Genomic DNA, 16,887 nt, shown 5'->3' on the forward strand with positions numbered 1-16,887 from the left:
GCACCATCTGGGACTTGGTTTTGATCACTCTGCCTACCCCCCTCCACCATGTTCTGCTGAGTGTGGGCCCACACCAACGCAGACTTGCTAAGCACAGAGAGTTCTCCTTATTCAACTCTGATTGCTTAGGAAAAAGAACTTGCTTCTCAGACTTCAGAGTCCCAGTACTGGAACAGTGGAAAGTTAAAAAATGATTTCCAAAATCTCCCCCCTGGAGCTCCTCCTGTGTCCTCTCTCTGATGATGCTCGTCCTTGGCCTGGATTTGCACTGCAGGCAAGATCAGTGGTTTGTTACATTTGTTGACTTGTTTTGAGACAGGCAATCCTCCTGGTTCAGCCTGAGTGTTAGGATTACAGATTAGAGTCACAAAGTCTGGCTTAGAATCAGTGATTGAAAGAGGTTTGTCCATGGTCACTGCCACCCACATCCTGATCTTCTCTAAGGTCAGGAGCCCTAGGAAGCCCTCCAATGTTGGCGATGCCAGCCCAGACAGACCCTTTAGCACAGAGGACCTGCATTCGTCCTTTCAAGCTCAGCTTCTTCTCTCTGCTTCTCCTTGATTCTTGTTTCTCCTCCTTCTTGCTCCATCTTCTTTTTACAGCAGATTTACTCATCCTGTGGTCAAGCTGATATCATCCATTTGCTACCCGTGTGTGATGCTTTATCAAAGACACGGCTGTTTTCTGCATGCAGGTATGATGTACTGTGGCTCATCAATGGCCCTTTGGGCTACCAACTCCCTAGGAATGCCTGAAACTAGAAACCAGCTAGAGAAGTTGGCCACTCCAGCATGGGACTCTTGTCTCTGGAGGGAAATGTGTTGCTGTTTGTGAGGCCAGGGAAGTGAGAGGCATCCAGGCATAAGTGGGGTCAGAGTTCTCCAACCCATGGCACTAGCCTGGGCTTTTTTTTTTTTTTTTTTTAAATCTGTGATGAAGATTTTTATTGTTTCTGTCAGAGAAGGTTTCCTTTCCTTAGGCTTCTCCGTATCTGTGGTGAGCCTTCCTGTAGCGGTTAGAAGGAACTGAAAAGGGACCTAGAGAGCAGCCATGAAACAGTGGTAGATACGTCGTCAGGAACCGCCTATCTCAGCTTGATCTCTGGTATGCCCCTATCCAGTTAATCTGTGGTTTCCTGTACATTCTCCTGCCCCCGGCTTGGTAAATGTGGTTCCATTTGCTTGGGTTCCCCTTCCTCTGACTGCTTTGTCAAGCTAAGATCTGTGCTGGGACTTCTGTCCCAGGAGAAGCTGTGTCTTGGGTCTCCTCTCTCTTCCTGTGTTCTCTGTCCCACCTTCATCCAAACATTAGTGTATGGTGACAGCTGCATGTTGTATGTCTGTTTCTCATACCAGATTCTGGGCTTTCAAAGGACAGAGGTGTTGCAGTGCTCACTGGAGCTCTGTTGTGGTTGCCTTCTGAGTAAATGAAGCAGGATCTACTATGTGTTCACATTTGCAAAGAGTGTGTGGATTCCAGCTCTTTTTGTTGGAATAAAATTTTCAGAGGGAAAAGCATGAAGAGGGGCTTTACATAGAGGTCATATGCAAGCTGTGTATTCTGTGTATTCTGGTTTACCAATGCACTAGCTTTCGGTTGTCACCATAATGAACACCCACAGATTCTGTGGTTCAAGGCACACATTTAGTAGCTTGAAGTTCTGAAGATCAGAGGTTTGCAGTCACTGTCATGGAGTTAAACCGCAGTGACTCCAGTTCCAGGGGATAAGACACCTTTTTCTGACTCATAAGGGGACCAGACATGTACATGGCATAATAAGTATATGCAAGCAAAATACTCATATACATAAACAAATACAATGGAACAACTTGCATTGTTAACTTTATTATTATTTAGATTGTTACCATTATCTTTTTTTTTTTTTTGAGACAGGGTTTCTCTGCGTAGTTATGACTGTCCTAGAACACATTCTGTAGACCATGCTATCCTCAAACTCAGAGATATGCCTACCTCTGCCTCCCAAGTGCTGGGATTAAAGACGTGCACCACCATCGCCTGGCCTCATTGTGCACTGAACTTCATGGTATGTAAAATATACATCAGTAGGACTGAGACTTAAACAAGTATAGAACATTGTCATTACATAGGAAGTGCCTTCAAGGTTGCAATTCCAGTCAATCCCTACTCCCTGGAGACCCCCCCTCCCATCAATTAGCTGTATCTGTTCTTGGGGTTCAGGTACAGTCCTGTGTGACAGAACAATGTGAAAGTCTTTAGAAACATGGAATTGTGGGAGCACATTGCTGTTGGGCCTCATAGGGCCCATGTACACGGGACAGCTGTGCCTCTTCTATGTATTGTGGTGGATGCATGACTAAATACCATTGAAAGGTGTCTGACGATAATCAGATCATGAATGATTTACTCACTTTCATAAGACTTTAAAAAAATTGTACTCTGAACAATGTTTTTGACATTTGTGTATAATGTCGCAACAGTAGTTTGTGGATTTCCCCTTCCAAGTTTATGATTTACTAGTCTTTTTAAATTATATTTATTGGATGTGTGTATGTGTGTGTAGTACATCCCATGTGTCAGGGGATGACTTGCAGGAGTCAGGTCTCTCCTTCCATCATGTCGATACTGGGGATTTAACCCAGGCCCTCAGGTTTGGCAGCAAATACCTCCACCCACCGAGCATCTCCCAGGCTTCGATTGACAACTAAAAAATGGTTTCCCTTAAGGATGGACACTTGTTCCAGTTGCAGTTTGTTTGTTTGTTTATTTACTATTTCAACTAGAATTTCTATGATACTCTTATACAAAGCTTTTCATGAACCTCTGAAATAAAACTGCTGAGTCATTAGTGTTTTATTTCTTAGTTTGGCAATGAAACTGGTAGACCTTTCTTCTGAGCGATTTACCATTTATATCCCCGTGAGCAAAGTCTGAGAGTTCTGGGTGGTCCACATCCTCACCAACTTCGGTATAGCCAGTCTCTTTAACTGTAGTTATTCTGGTGGATGTGTTAAATTTAAATTTGTGATTTTTGGGTGTGGGCATGGTGGCGCACGCCTTTAATCCAAGCACTTGTGAGGCAGAGTCTATTGTCGATATGTGGAGTTCCTGTCTAGCCAATGCTGCATAGTGAGACCCTGTCTCAGACAAACAAACAAGCAAGCAAAACAACAAAAAGATACATTTGTGAGGTTTTGGAGGCAGAGCCTTGCTATACAGTCTTGCTGCTCTGGGACTCACAGTTAAGCTGAGGTTGGTCTCCAACTCACTGCAACTCTCTTGTCCCACCTTCCAAAGTGCTAGGGTTACAGGTGTGCACCACCACACTCTGCTGAAATTTAAATTTAATACATTCTTTCTGCTGTCTGTGATGATTAAATGTTAATTGTTTATCTGGGAGATGGGCCTCTACACCTGCCTGTGGAGAGTATGTTGATTGTGCTAATTAAGGTGGGAAGTCCCGCCCACTGAGGGTGGCACCAAGTCCCACCCACTGAGGGTGGCACCGTTCCCTGGCTGGGATCCCGCACTAGATAAATGGAGGAAGCGAACCGAGTAGTGCCATGTGCTCACTGTTCTCAGCTTCCTGCCTGTGGATGCATTGTGACCAGTTACTTCAGGGTGCCATGACTTTTCTGTCACGATGGGCTGCATCTTGAACTATGAGCTTCTCTCTATTAAGTTGCTTTTGTCAGTTTTTAATTTAGCTTCTTCATTTTTTTTAAACACTTACTTATTATTTTTGTCTATGTGTTTTGGTCCATGTATGTATAGGTCAGTTGTCCTCTTCCATCATGCAGGTTCCAGGGATTAAATTCAGGTCATCAAGCTTGGTGTCAAGTGTTTTTACCCTCTGAGACAGCTCATTGTCCCAACCCACGGGGATTTTTATTTTTCAACCACAGCAGCCAGAAAAAACTAAGCAATATGGTTATTTAAAAAGTATTATTATTATTTTAGATAGGGTTTCATAATGCAGCCTTGGAACTTTCTATGTAGACCAGGCTGGCCTTGAACTCACAGAAATCTTCCTCTGCCTCCCAAGTGCCAGGATCAAAGGTGTACACCATGACACCTGGAAAAGACACTATTTTTTATGCCTAATGCTTTTTGTGCATGCCCGTAATTCCACGAAGATACTATCCTATGTTTTTGTCTTAGATGTGTGAATCTGACTTTTTCTCTAGGTCTAGAATGTATTTCAACTTAATTAAAATTTCATCTTTGTATACCTGGGGCCCTGAGAGGTTAAAAGCTGGTGTTGGATCCCCTGGAACTGGAGTTCTAGATGGTTGTGGGTGAGCTGCCATTGGGTCCTGGAAGCTGAATTCAGTTTGTTGTCTGGGAGATCAGGTAGTCTTCTTAATGGCTGAGTCACCTGTCCAGCCCTGTTAATTAAGATGCTTTATTTTATATTTTTATTTATGTGCACATATGTCTGTATGAGGTTTGCCACATGTGTGCATATACCTACAGAGACTAGAAGAGAGCATTGGCTCCTTTATAGTTGCAGCTGTTATGAACATCCAGATGTGGTTGTTGGGACTTGAACCTGGGTCCTCCTGAAGAGCCCCAAGTGCTCTTAACCACTGAGCCATCTCTCCAGGCCCCTAGTTGAGCTTCAGTTTGTGATAGAATGAGTTGAAGTTCATTCTTGCCCTTTAGAGGTAGACAGTTTGCTGAAAAGACTCACTTTTTAAAAAATTTTATTGGTGTCTTTGTTGAGAAATTAAAGTTTCACTAATTATGCAGGTCTACATCTGGACTTGAGATTCTACACTCAAAAAATCATCCATTACACGTGTGACTTCTTCCATCACCCAGCATCTTAAAAGCTGATGCTTATAGTACATTTTAAATCATCTAGTGTGACTGCTCTGACTTTGCTCCATATTGGCGACATTTTAACTATTCTATGTCTTTTTTTAAAATTCCACTTAAATTTGGTCGGCTTGCTGATTTCTAGAGAAAATAGCCCTGGGTCTTGATTTGGATTATTCTGAGCCTGAAGATAGATTTCAGGACTGACATCCTAATACTAAGTTTTCCTAATACTGAGTTTTCCAACTTATTAGCACATATGTGTTTAGATCTTCTTTAATTTCTCTCAACAATGTTTTGTAGTCTTTACACAGAAGACCGCAGTACACATCTTTTACTAAATTCATTGCCAAATAACTAGCACTTTAATCCTATTAGAAGAGGCTAGAATTACCAGAGGGGTGAAAATGAAGCCATAGCAAAACCGACAGAGAGGTGATATTTGGCTTTGGGGCCTGATGGGCACTGTGAACGATCCCGTCCTCCGTTGAGATATCAGAGTCAAGCTGATTCTGTGTGGGAGCATGACAGCAAGAAGTCTGCATTCTCTTATTCTCTGTCCACTGAAGTGAGCACCTTCTTAGTGCTCCTCTCTGATCCCGGCTATTCTTCACAGGCCAGTCACAGGCTAGAGGGGCTTGTGTGCCTTCCCCAGGTGACTGACCTCGGGTATGTCTAGCATCTGACAAGCCTCTGTGGCTTAGTGGCAGAACAGCAGCAACTAAATGGTCTGTGAGGCCCGGTTCCATTGCTCTGCTGTCGCAGACTGGAAAATGTGGTGGAATCAACCGCATGCTTGACCAGCAGGAGAAGCAAGAGGTGGACAGGGAGAGGCAGAGCCAGAGAGGCGGCTGGGGGACGTTAATGGTGGAGTTCTAGGGTACGAGTCCTGAACGCTTCAGGGTCTGCCAGACTTTTTCAAGGTTCCTGTGAAGGCTGGTTCATTTGTTCCTTATGTCCACAAGTGGCCTAGCAGCCAGCCCATCCCTTTGCATGAGCCAAGTTGAGGAAATGGTTGCTTCTTGATTCTGGATGCGCAGAGCTAATGTGTCTGCTGCCTCCCCAGGGGCTCGTGTGCCTTCAGTTTGGAGTCTTTTGTTCCCCCCCACCACCCCATAGGTCAGTAGGTTCCACGAGTATAAACAAAAACCAAACAAGCAACCAACCATCCCCGGGCTTCTTCTCTTGTTTTGTGACATATAGGTAGAGGAGTTCTAGGAACTTTGGACTGAACCTGTTGGAGCCATTCTAAGCCAGACAGACTCTGTCAAGAGTGTCCCCAAGAATACTGCAGAGAGCTGCGGATCTCAGGAAAGGAGCTGGCGGTGAACTTGCAAGACTGCTCCCAACCTGAGCACACTTGTTCCAGTGCCACATGTGGAACAGCATGGAGACACAGGAAAAAAATGTGGCTAGCGTAAAAATGTTTGTTTCAGGAGCTGCACAACCTCGGAACAGGCCTCCCACCAGCATGAGAACTCTGCACACAAGGAGTGTACCAGTAAATACCTTCAGAGCTTTCTTCTCTGGGCACAGGAGTCCAAGGTCCATTTGATTCTGCTCTGACACTTCACCACAGGCCAGTGGATTATGCCTCCCCCTCCCCACTCCAAGAATTGAGAACTCCAAAGGAAGACATTTTCCTAAAGTGAAATTTTAAGACTCCATATTAATGTAGAGAGCTTTTTCTGGCCAAGGGTGAAGAGTTGCCACCCCTAGACTGAACTGGACCTGGCTTACGAGATCAGCCATTACCGACTGTACCCCATTCCCATCCTCACTGATCACTGAGTTCCCCCAAATTGGTTGAGCTAGGCCCCCTGCCTCTGTGCAGCTCTATCCCTGAGAAAGTACCAGAAGGGATGGCATCCGGGCTGGAGGAGAGAGTGGGGGCTACAGGCTGTGGGCGCCTACTCAGGCGCTCAAAGGAGGCACCCTTCTCTCAGCAGAAGCTCGGAGCCAACTCTTCTGTTTCTTATGACTCAGCTATAGTTAATTAGCAAAACTGCCTGAGCATTCCTCAATTCAATCCAAAGTTCTGCCCATGCGCAACCTGTCGGCGCGCTGGCATTCGCCCCCCCCCTTAAGGTCCCAGAGAGGGCTTGTCCTCTCCACAAACCTTCTCCACAGTTCCCTGTGGTGGAGGGCAGCACACTTTCCTCGTGCTTTTTACCAGGCCCTCTGTATGATCTATCTAGGATACTTGCCTGGGGTCCAAGAGGGGAGCAGTACAGGGGACTAGGGGTGAGGGTGAGTCACTTCCATCACGGGATATGAGGCATCATGGGTAAAGAAAAAAGCCTTGAGGTTGTTGAGCCTGAATCTGTTTGCCAGTCTCAACATGAATTAGCAGTGTGACGCTGGGCAGCTGCTTAGCTCACTGGGGCCTCAGTTTCTGTACGACAAATAGGAGGTCATGACGTCTCTTGTGCTAGATTGCTGAGATTGTTGGGTGAGATACTGGAGGTGGAGGCAAACGGTGTCAGACTGGCAGCATGCCGTCCTGGCTCTGCCCCACCCCCACCCTTTCCGGAAATTCTGATTTTCATTTTGTCCAAGGTCTCTTTGGTGTCTTCCTAAGCAGGAGGTGATGGGTGTGGAAGGTCCGGATTTCTGTGGTGGAAAGTCTTGCTTCCTTTTGTGACTTCCACAGGTCCAGAGACCCAGTATGTGGACACATTCTGCTACTCGAGAGGGTGGCCTGGGAAGGGACCACACACACCATCTGTCACTTGTTTGCTTACTCTGATGTGTTTGCAGTTCCTCCCATTAGTCATTGCCATTTTCTATTGTCTTCTAGAACCATCAGGTACACCTGGAGAGAGAGAGTCAGTAGCGGTCTGACCCTAGAAAGCCCTTTTCAAGGGTGGAGACCAGTACTGGGTAGGCTTCCCTGATACTTTATCTCTGATTTGTATTACATCTTATTTATCTTGTATGCATATTATGTATGTGTATATGTGGTGTATTTGCGTATGTTCTATATGTGTGTATACGATGCATATATGTGGTGTGTGTGTATATGGTGTATATACATGGTATATGTATATTGTGTGTCTATAATATATATATATGTGTGTGTGTGTGTGTATGTGTTTGTGGTATATGTGTATACACATGGGTGCATGTGGTATATGCATGTGTATATGTCATATAGTGAACAAAATGTATGTATGTGTTCACAAGTACACATGTGAATAAAGTATCAATGTTGGGGATTTTCCTCAATTGCTCTCCACCTCATTTTATGAGACAGGATCTCTCTGAACCTGGAGCTCACTGACTGACTAGACAGCTCCAGAGATCCCCTTGCCTCTGTCTCCTTCTCCTGGAGTTCCAGGCATGGCCTCCACATCTGGCTTTCCATGGCAGTGCTGGGGATTGAACCCAGGTTGTCGACCCATTGGCTCATCTCTAGAGTCCCCTCAGCGAATGTGTTTGAAGAATAATGTGATCTCTGGCATGGCATGATGCAATTCCAATAGTGTTGGATCTTCAGGACATACGCTGTGTTAAAATAAACCAGAGACAAAGGGAAGTGTGACACGACTCTGCTCAGATGGGCGCTTAGAGCAGCCAGGATCCCAGAGGTGGGCTGGGGCAGGGCAGGAGCTAAGGTTAGTGGTGCTGTCATTGTATGACAATGCAAATGCACTTAATGTTATCAAATTACAGAATTACGTACTGCAGACAGGAAGTGTCACGATATGTGCATCTTGTTACAGTTAGAGCGGTATGTGTCTAGGTAATCTAATGCGCACTCTGAATTTTTTAAAATATGAGATTCTGCTATTTCCGAAAAGTAAGCGTGTGAGCCAAGATGTGTGACATGAGAACGCTTACGCGCTTACTCATTTTCAGCCAGTGCTCCTTGGCTGCTGGCTCCACCCGACTTGTGAGCTAAGCTTGGGGATAGATGGAGAGGCAGTCACATGTCGGCTCCCAGGTCTAGGTTCAAATGGTAAGAGCAGTGACCTGGCTGTGTACCACGATCTGCTGACCACAGTTTGTACTTGGGCAGAAGATGGGAAAGTGAAAGCTGATGTTTGGGGCTGCTTCATGGGAGACTTAAGAGAGGCTGTATTCAGCAAGGATGTGTTTCAGAAGGGTCTCCAAAGAAGGGGGCAAGGACACTTTAAGAGGAAAACATGGCAACCCCTTTTGAGGTCTGGACCACCTGACCATGGTCAGATACTTGGTACAGCTCAAGGTGGGGCTTTCTGTGCCTCTGGTAGAACATCGGGATGATTTCAGTGTCCTTTCAACCAGGTTCAGCTCCAGTTCAATTTCTGGATTAAACTAGTGACCTTGGCTGTAGAGCTCAGTTTTCTTATCAGTAAAAGAGAGATAATAAAGCCAGCTTCTCAGGCTTGTGGGATTAAGTTAGATTTTTTTTTTCTGGTCAAGTGTGTAGCTGAGATATACCTATATCTACAGCTCTATCTCTTATCTATAGTGGTAGAACTGTGTGGTCCATGCCTGTGTCTGGTCTCCACACACACAAATAGGGCAATGAAGGAGAATTCCACACATTTAAAAACAAGCCTTGATAATTAGTTCTTACATTTTGAAATTACACATATTTACTGATTTTTTTGTATACATGCACATCTAGAGGTCAGGAAATAAGTTGGGGTGGGGGTCAACTCTCTTACTACATCGGTCCCAAGAATCGAACTCAGGTCGTCAGGCTCATTAGCAACCACCTTTGCCTACTCAACAATTTTACCAGCCCAAGCCTTGATTATTTATAGATTTTGTTTCTCTGCTTTTCAACATGGGCATTTTGTCTGTGGGAAGTGGTGAGGTCATCTTGGGTGTGTCTGGCACCCTAAGTCTCCTCAGCCTGGCCTCTCAGTGTTGCTGAAAGTGTGGGTCCAGAAAAGAAGATCTGGATAGGGTGTAGAGATGGCCGTGATGGTGGGGACTTGGGCTGTTGAAACCTAAGGCTTGGCTTTTCTTTGATCTCTGTGTCAGAGTCCCAGTCAAAAATCCACGTCTTTGAGTGGTCCTATTTGCTGTCTTGCTGAGGAGACATTCATTGCCTCAGTGTAGACGGATCCTCTACCATCCCAGAGAAGCAATTTGGGAGGCAACAGGGTCGTCTAGAAGAAGATGCCTTCTTATACCTTCAGGGGCACTGGTGACTTAGATGTAATAGAGCCCAAGGATGATTTGTTTGGAAACACACAGTTGGAAGACAGAAAGGGAAGCAACCCTCCCCCAGGCCTCAACAGCCATCCGTGTTTCAGCTTGAGTCATTCTTGTCAGAGCTCATGGCCACTGAGAGCTCTGTGGGGACACTGAAGGGTGTGACGCAAAACAACCGATACACAGTGAGATCAGGAAGTCACCTCAGAAAGTAATGGAGCGCCTTTGAATTCAGCCTGCACAATAGAAGCCTTGCTGGGTGCTTGCTGTAGGCCAAGAGCTGTGAGAAGCAGTTTAGGACTACCCATTTGTGTATCTTTAGAGTAAAAGCAGTTGTATCCTCTCTCAACATCCAGAGTCTATTTAGCATGTCCTTCAACTCAACAACAAGCTACAGTATTTACTCACAAGGATGACTTTGACCCTGGGTATCCTGAACTGAAGGGAATGCAGAATGGAACCGACAGCTCTATTTTCTCTACTCTGGCTAGCTCAGGGTTTAAATGAGAGCAGAAGCATCATTTGTTGTTGTTGCTGCTTTATGAGCCATGCTGGCATAGTCACTGAAGGAAGATGGCTGGCTGATGGCCAGAGAGGCCGTGTGAGCAACGCTTCCAGGATTGTGCTGGTGGAAATTTCCACAGATGTGTCTTCAGGGGAGGAGGTCAACTTATTGGATTCATATGGAACCATGAAAAGGGCTCTGATTAGTTTGTCAGTTCTCTCTCTCTCTCTCTCTCTCTCTCTCTCTCTTCCTCTCTGATGGAACCCAGGGTCTTTTTACACATACAGAACTCTACAAACCTGCTAAAAATGTACCTAAAATGTACCTTTTTTTTTTTTTTTGGTTTTTCTCGAGACAGGGTTTCTCTGTGTAGCCCTGGCTGTCCTGGAACTCACTCTGTAGACTAGGCTGGCCTTGAACTCAGAAATCCACCTGCTTCTGCCTCCCAAGTGCTGGGATTAAGGGCATGTGCCACCACTGCTCAGCGAATGTACCATTTTAAAAATGCAAAATTTAATGATTTTAGGTTTTACTATTTATCATTATTATCATCAATTATTTATTTAGATTCTTAAGTACGGCCTCAGGTAGTCCAGGCTAACCTCAAACTCAATTTGTAAGCACAGCACCATCTAAATTCCTGACCCTTTTGCTTTTGCCTTATAAGTGCTAGGGTACCATCAGGCCTGGCCTCAGTGAATATTTTGATATATTCACAAAATATGCATGATCTGATTCTAGAACATTTATAACATTTATGTTGAAGAACACTTCTTAGCATAAATTCTCCATACCCCTGGCTCTGATCATCACAAATCTACTTTAAAAAAGAAGTTATTATTGTTAAGTGTGTGCCTATGCATGCCTGGGGTAGGGACAGTGCTTGTGTGGTGGACAAAGGACAATTCTGTGGAGTCTGTCCTGGGGATGGAGCGCTAGGTAGTCAGGCATGTGCCACAGGTGCTTTTTACCTTTGACTAAAGAGTCTCAGGGCAGTGAGATAACCCAGCAGCACAGGTGCTCACCCCCAAGCCTGGAGACTTGAATTCAGTCCCTGGAACCCACATGGAGGAAAGAGAACTGGCTTTTGCACGTTGTCCTCTGACCTCATCATGCATGCCATGGCATTCACGTGTGCACATGTACACATGCACACACACTAAATACACTAAATGGTAGTGCACACCTTTAATCGCAACACTGGGGAGGCAGAAGCAGGTAGATCTCTGAGTTTGAGGCTAGCCTAGTCCATGGAGCAAGTTCCAGGACAGCCAGAGTGACACAGAGAAATTTGTCTCAAAAAAAAAAAAAAAAAAAGAAATCAACCAAGCAACCGAAGAAAATAGTAAGTGCTTCCTATGGATTTGCAAATAACTAATAATTTTGTTTCTTCCTGGTTCATCTCCTACCTTTTGTTTTTCTTACTATGTTATTACATGACTAGAACACTTCAAATGATATTGAGTAGAAAAAAGCAGGGCAAGCTGTCGCTCTTGTCTTGTTCCTGACATTAAAGGGGCCAGTGTGTGTGTGTATGTGTGTGTGTGTGTGTTCTGGATTCCCTGGAGTTGGGGTTACAAGTGGTTGTTAGCCAACTGACATAGGTGTTAGGGACCAAACTCAGGTGCTCTGGAAGAGCTTCGAGTGCTCTTAATGACTGAGTTGTGTCACCAACTCTCTTGAAATCTAAAAAATAGATGAAGGAACCCTCTATTCTTAGTTTCTTGAAACTATTATCAATAGTTGTCATATTTGCAGGATTTTTCTACATCTGTGGACTCAGATCAAGGGTGGTTCTAGGTTAATTACTCTGGCTGACCGACCGACCTCCTGTCCACTGTCACGGTGCTGTGAATTGAACCCATGTATACACCCAGTTCCATATTACTAAACTTTCTACCATGACGAGAGCCTTGCATTTCTGGGACATCCAAGCTGCACACGAGAGGGACTATAAGTCAAGCACAGAGCTCTGGGAACACAGGCAGGACACAGAGAGGCCAGAGCAGGCAGGATTTGCAGAGCAGACTCTTAGGAGGACCGTGTGCTGCCGGACACTGGAGGCGGCTGCGGAACCCTAAGTCTCTTGGACACAGAACAAAGGTCCAAGGGGCCAGTCAAGGAGCAATCTGAGAACTATGAACCTCATTATTCCTGGAGCTTGTAGAGGTTGGGGAACGTTTGACTTTGCCCAACTGGAGTAGAAAATCCCTTATGAACATGCATAACATCCAGGAGAAACTTCAAAGGTTAACCCTAGTAGCCAGTGAGTAGAGTAAAGGCTACTGAAAGGTTCACCTTTCAAGCTGGGCAGTGGTGGCACACGCCTTTAATCCCAGCACTTGGGAGGCAGAGGCAGGCGGATTTCTGAGTTTGAGGCCAGCCTGGTCTACAGAGTGAGTTCCAGGACAGCCAGGACTACACAGAGAAACCCTGTCTCGAAAAACAAAAAAAAAAAAAAAAAAAAAAACAAAAAAAAAAAAAAAGAAAAAAGAAAGAACGCCGTTCAAAAGAGTCAACTGTATCTGCAAGTAAACTGCCTCCTGTCAAACAAATTCTAATGTTCTTAAAAATTAACATGATTGGGCTGGAGAGATGGCTCAGCGGTTAAGAGCACTGACTGCTCTTCCAGAGGTCCTGAGTTCAAATCCCAGCAACCACATGGTGGCTCACAACCATCCGTAATGAGATTGGATGCCCTCTTCTGGTGTGTCTGAAGACAGCTACAGTGTACTCATAAATAAAATAAATAAATCTTAAATCTTAAAAAAAAAAGATTTATTAAAAATTAACATGATTAGGCACGTTTATGAGGGAGAGACTGGAAGAGGGATAGTGTTTGGGATGTAAATAAATAAATTAATTTTAAAAATTAACATGAGGTCTAACAGTCAACAAAGTAGACTTTATAATAAAATGTTCTGGACAGCAAAACAAAGAAGCAAAATGCAATCCATAATCAGAAACAAAAGCAGCCAATGGACACACTCAGAAAGCAGAGGCAGTGCTGTTGAGGGGAAGGACTTTAAAACACCTGTTAAATGTAAAAGAAATTACTCACATTTGAGGAGAAAAGTGCAGGATATGTAACAGATAACCAAGGTGTAGTGGCTCATGCCAGTAATTCCAGAATTCAGGAAAAAAGGCAGGAGGACCATTGCAGGTCAGAGGTCAGTGAGCTCCAGGCCAGCCAGGACTACATGATAAGTGACAGCAGGTCCCCAAACAACAACAGAGAAAACCCAAGTGGATAAAAGTGCTCCCAGCAGATTCAGCAACCCAGGTTTGATCCCTGGAACCCACATGATGGAAAGAAGAGCCAACTCCACGTGTGCACGGTGACACTGGAGTGCCTGTGCACTCACATACAAAAAAAGTAACCAAGTGTAAAACACAAATGCCTTCTAGAGCTATAAAATTCAACAAGCAAAATAATTCACCAGATAGGATTAATAGCTGAGAGACCTCCAGAATAGATCAGCATACTTGAACACAGTAATGATTGCTTTACAGTAGAGAAGAGAAAGTCACATCCTCTCTGACCTGTGGGACATCCAGCAGAACATGTAAACAATCAGATCAGAGTCTGAGAGCGACAGGCAGGTGTGCCGTTACACTCCTGTAATCCCAGCATTCGGGAGGCCAAGGCAGGAGGATGACAAGTTTGAGGCCTGCCTGAGCTTTGTACTCAGACCCTGTCTAAAAAAAAAAAAAAAAGCCCTGAGGAGGAGGAAAGAAGGCCCTGAAAAGAGAACTATAAAATAGTTGTTCTCAAAAAAGAATGGGAGGACTAATTTAGAAGGTGAGGAGAATCAGAAGGAATGGGAGGGTCTAAGAGAGAGGAATGATCAAGTACACATCCATGCATGCGTGTGTGTGCGTGTGTGAATGTGTGTATATGTACGTATATTTGTGTATGTAAATGGCTGTGGAAGAGGTATTATATATGTGTGTATGTTTATGTATGTGAATATGTGTATATTTGAGTTTGTATGTGTATATACATGTGTATGTGTGTGAAGATGTCATGATGAAACCCATTTGTATAATTAATATATGCTAATAAAAATACTCTCACTAAAATTTTTTCTTTAGAGCCAGGCATGGTGGCTCACACTTGTAACTCCAGCACCTAGGAAGCAGAGGCAGGAGATTACCATGAGTTTGAGACCAATCTAGGGGATAGAGTGAGATCTTGTATCAAAAACCAACCCCCTGCAGAAAACCTCAAGTTTTCTTAAAATGCCCTTTAAGGGCTGTAGCTGTGTGACAGAGTGCTTGCCTAGCGTGAGCGTGGTCCTGAGCTTGATCCCCAGCACTGCAGATATATACACACACATATATGTAACTATGTATATACATGTATATATTTGTTATATACACATACACACACACATACACACACATACACACACACATTTGTTTTAAAACACACACACAGGCACACAGGTTCCTTTAAAATATAACTTCTGGGTGGTGGTGGCACACACCTTTAATCCCAGCACTCAGGAGGCAGAGGTAGGTGAAACTCTCTGTGACTTTGAGGCCACCCTGGTCTACAGAGTGAATTCCAGAGCAGCCAGGGTTACACAGTTTTTCCTCTAAGGAAACAAAAATAAGTAAATAAATGAAAGATAATGGCATCAGGTATTGTTTGCTTGTAGCAGGTGGAAAGGTAAAGACAGGACAGCTACAGTATGAAGAAAAAGAAAGGAAACAGATTCTCAAAGAATTAGTGGAAATACTGCATTTTTTATAAAAATAAATCACCACATCTGAGTTTTCTTCTATTTGCTCCATGCCTTACACTGGTGAGAACAGCCCAGAATAAAGAGAAGTGGGGCTAATTATAAAAGAAAGAAAGAAATGCAAACCAGGAGCCTGCATTTCTTTGAATCCCTGGAAAGGTGACTTGTGGCCATTGGAGCACTTTCTGGCCAATGCTCAGGAGTAGAGGTGGTGCGTGGTTCTCAGAAGACAGAGAGGCAGAGGTCAAACCTCTCCTCTCCCTGCTCCTCCTCTTCCACACCTGGAACCCTGGCAGTTATCTTGGATAAAAGGCTGAACTTTGTACCTTGGATCTTTACTTTTCCTTCCTGGGCAAAGAGAATGCAAGAAGACCTAAGGAACTCAGCCCCCTCACCCCGAGGATCAGCAACTCTGAGCTGAGCCTTCTGGACAGTATAGTATGGAGGAAAAGAATCCATCTTGTCAAGCCACTGTTTCTTGGCATATTTCTCTAACCCTGTTCTAAGTAGAATGGTTTGTTATTAGAAAGAGTCAGGTAGTCAGTAAACCCATGACAAGATGATTTATAAAAAGGAAGAGAAAACATTAATGAACAATTCAACTGTTTAAGGAGGGAAGAAGGGCTGTTCTGATCAGCCCTGCCTTGGTGTGCGAGACCCTAAGCGCAAGTGCTTTGACATAAGAGTCAGCAGACCAGTGGGTCCCCGAGACTTGGTCAGAAGCAGGAGCCTCATAAGTTGTGAGGACAGAGGTAGGCTCAGTTCTAAGCAAGTGTCCCTGGTTTGCCTACAGCTACTATCAAAGACTTCGCATGTACTCTTGGTGCTGACCTACCAGGGTCAAGGTTCATATGAGCCCGAGTGCTTTTGTTTATTTGTAGTATTCTGGGAGACTCTGAGAGAAACAAACCAGGAGTTCAGGGGGGCAATCATGACAGTCAAGATGGCCACAGTCAGGTGAAGGTGAGGACTGCACAGTATATGTAGCAGATATTGTAGGAGAGATTGTAAATATCATAAGGGAATATGGAAACCCTTTTGTTAAAGCCTTTCCCATTCAGAAAAAAATGAATACATTTATAGAAGAAAATTACTTACAGGACCTGTGAAGAGAAAGCCGTCACTTGTATGTGTGTGTTCACAGTAACATGTTTACGTCATGCAGAAATGGAGATGCTTCAGATGTTTGTCAGTGAAGACACAGGCAGATAAACAGAGTTCGGAGGGTATATGCCCACATCTCAAGATAATACAGCCTTCAAAGGGGGTGAACATTTGCTTCTCAGTACTGAGGCGGCAGGATCACCATCACCTGCATTCAGAAATCTGAGACTAGCTTGGGTGACAAGAGCGAGATCCTGCCTCAAAACCCAAACCTAAGCCAACTGAGACACAACACATGCAACCGCACAATACGCTGGACGTAGTATGCTATGTGAATTACCCATTATTGAGGCATTTACTTGTATGAGTTTTCTAGAATGGTCAAATTTATGCATAAAAAGAACAGAGACCAGGCTGGGGAGATGGGCTCAAAGAATAAAGCTCCATCTCTGAAAGGTTGAGGACCAGAGCTGAGATTCCCAAGTGGGCAGGTGAGTGTGAGGGTCCTGCTGTAACCCCAGCACTTAGGGGGGAGAGAGAGAGAGAGAGAGAGAGAGAGAGAGAGAGAGAGAGAGAGAG

Source organism: Grammomys surdaster, unplaced genomic scaffold (assembly GCF_004785775.1).
Source record: "Grammomys surdaster isolate TR1022 unplaced genomic scaffold, NIH_TR_1.0 125745, whole genome shotgun sequence".
NCBI lineage: Eukaryota > Metazoa > Chordata > Mammalia > Rodentia > Muridae > Grammomys > Grammomys surdaster.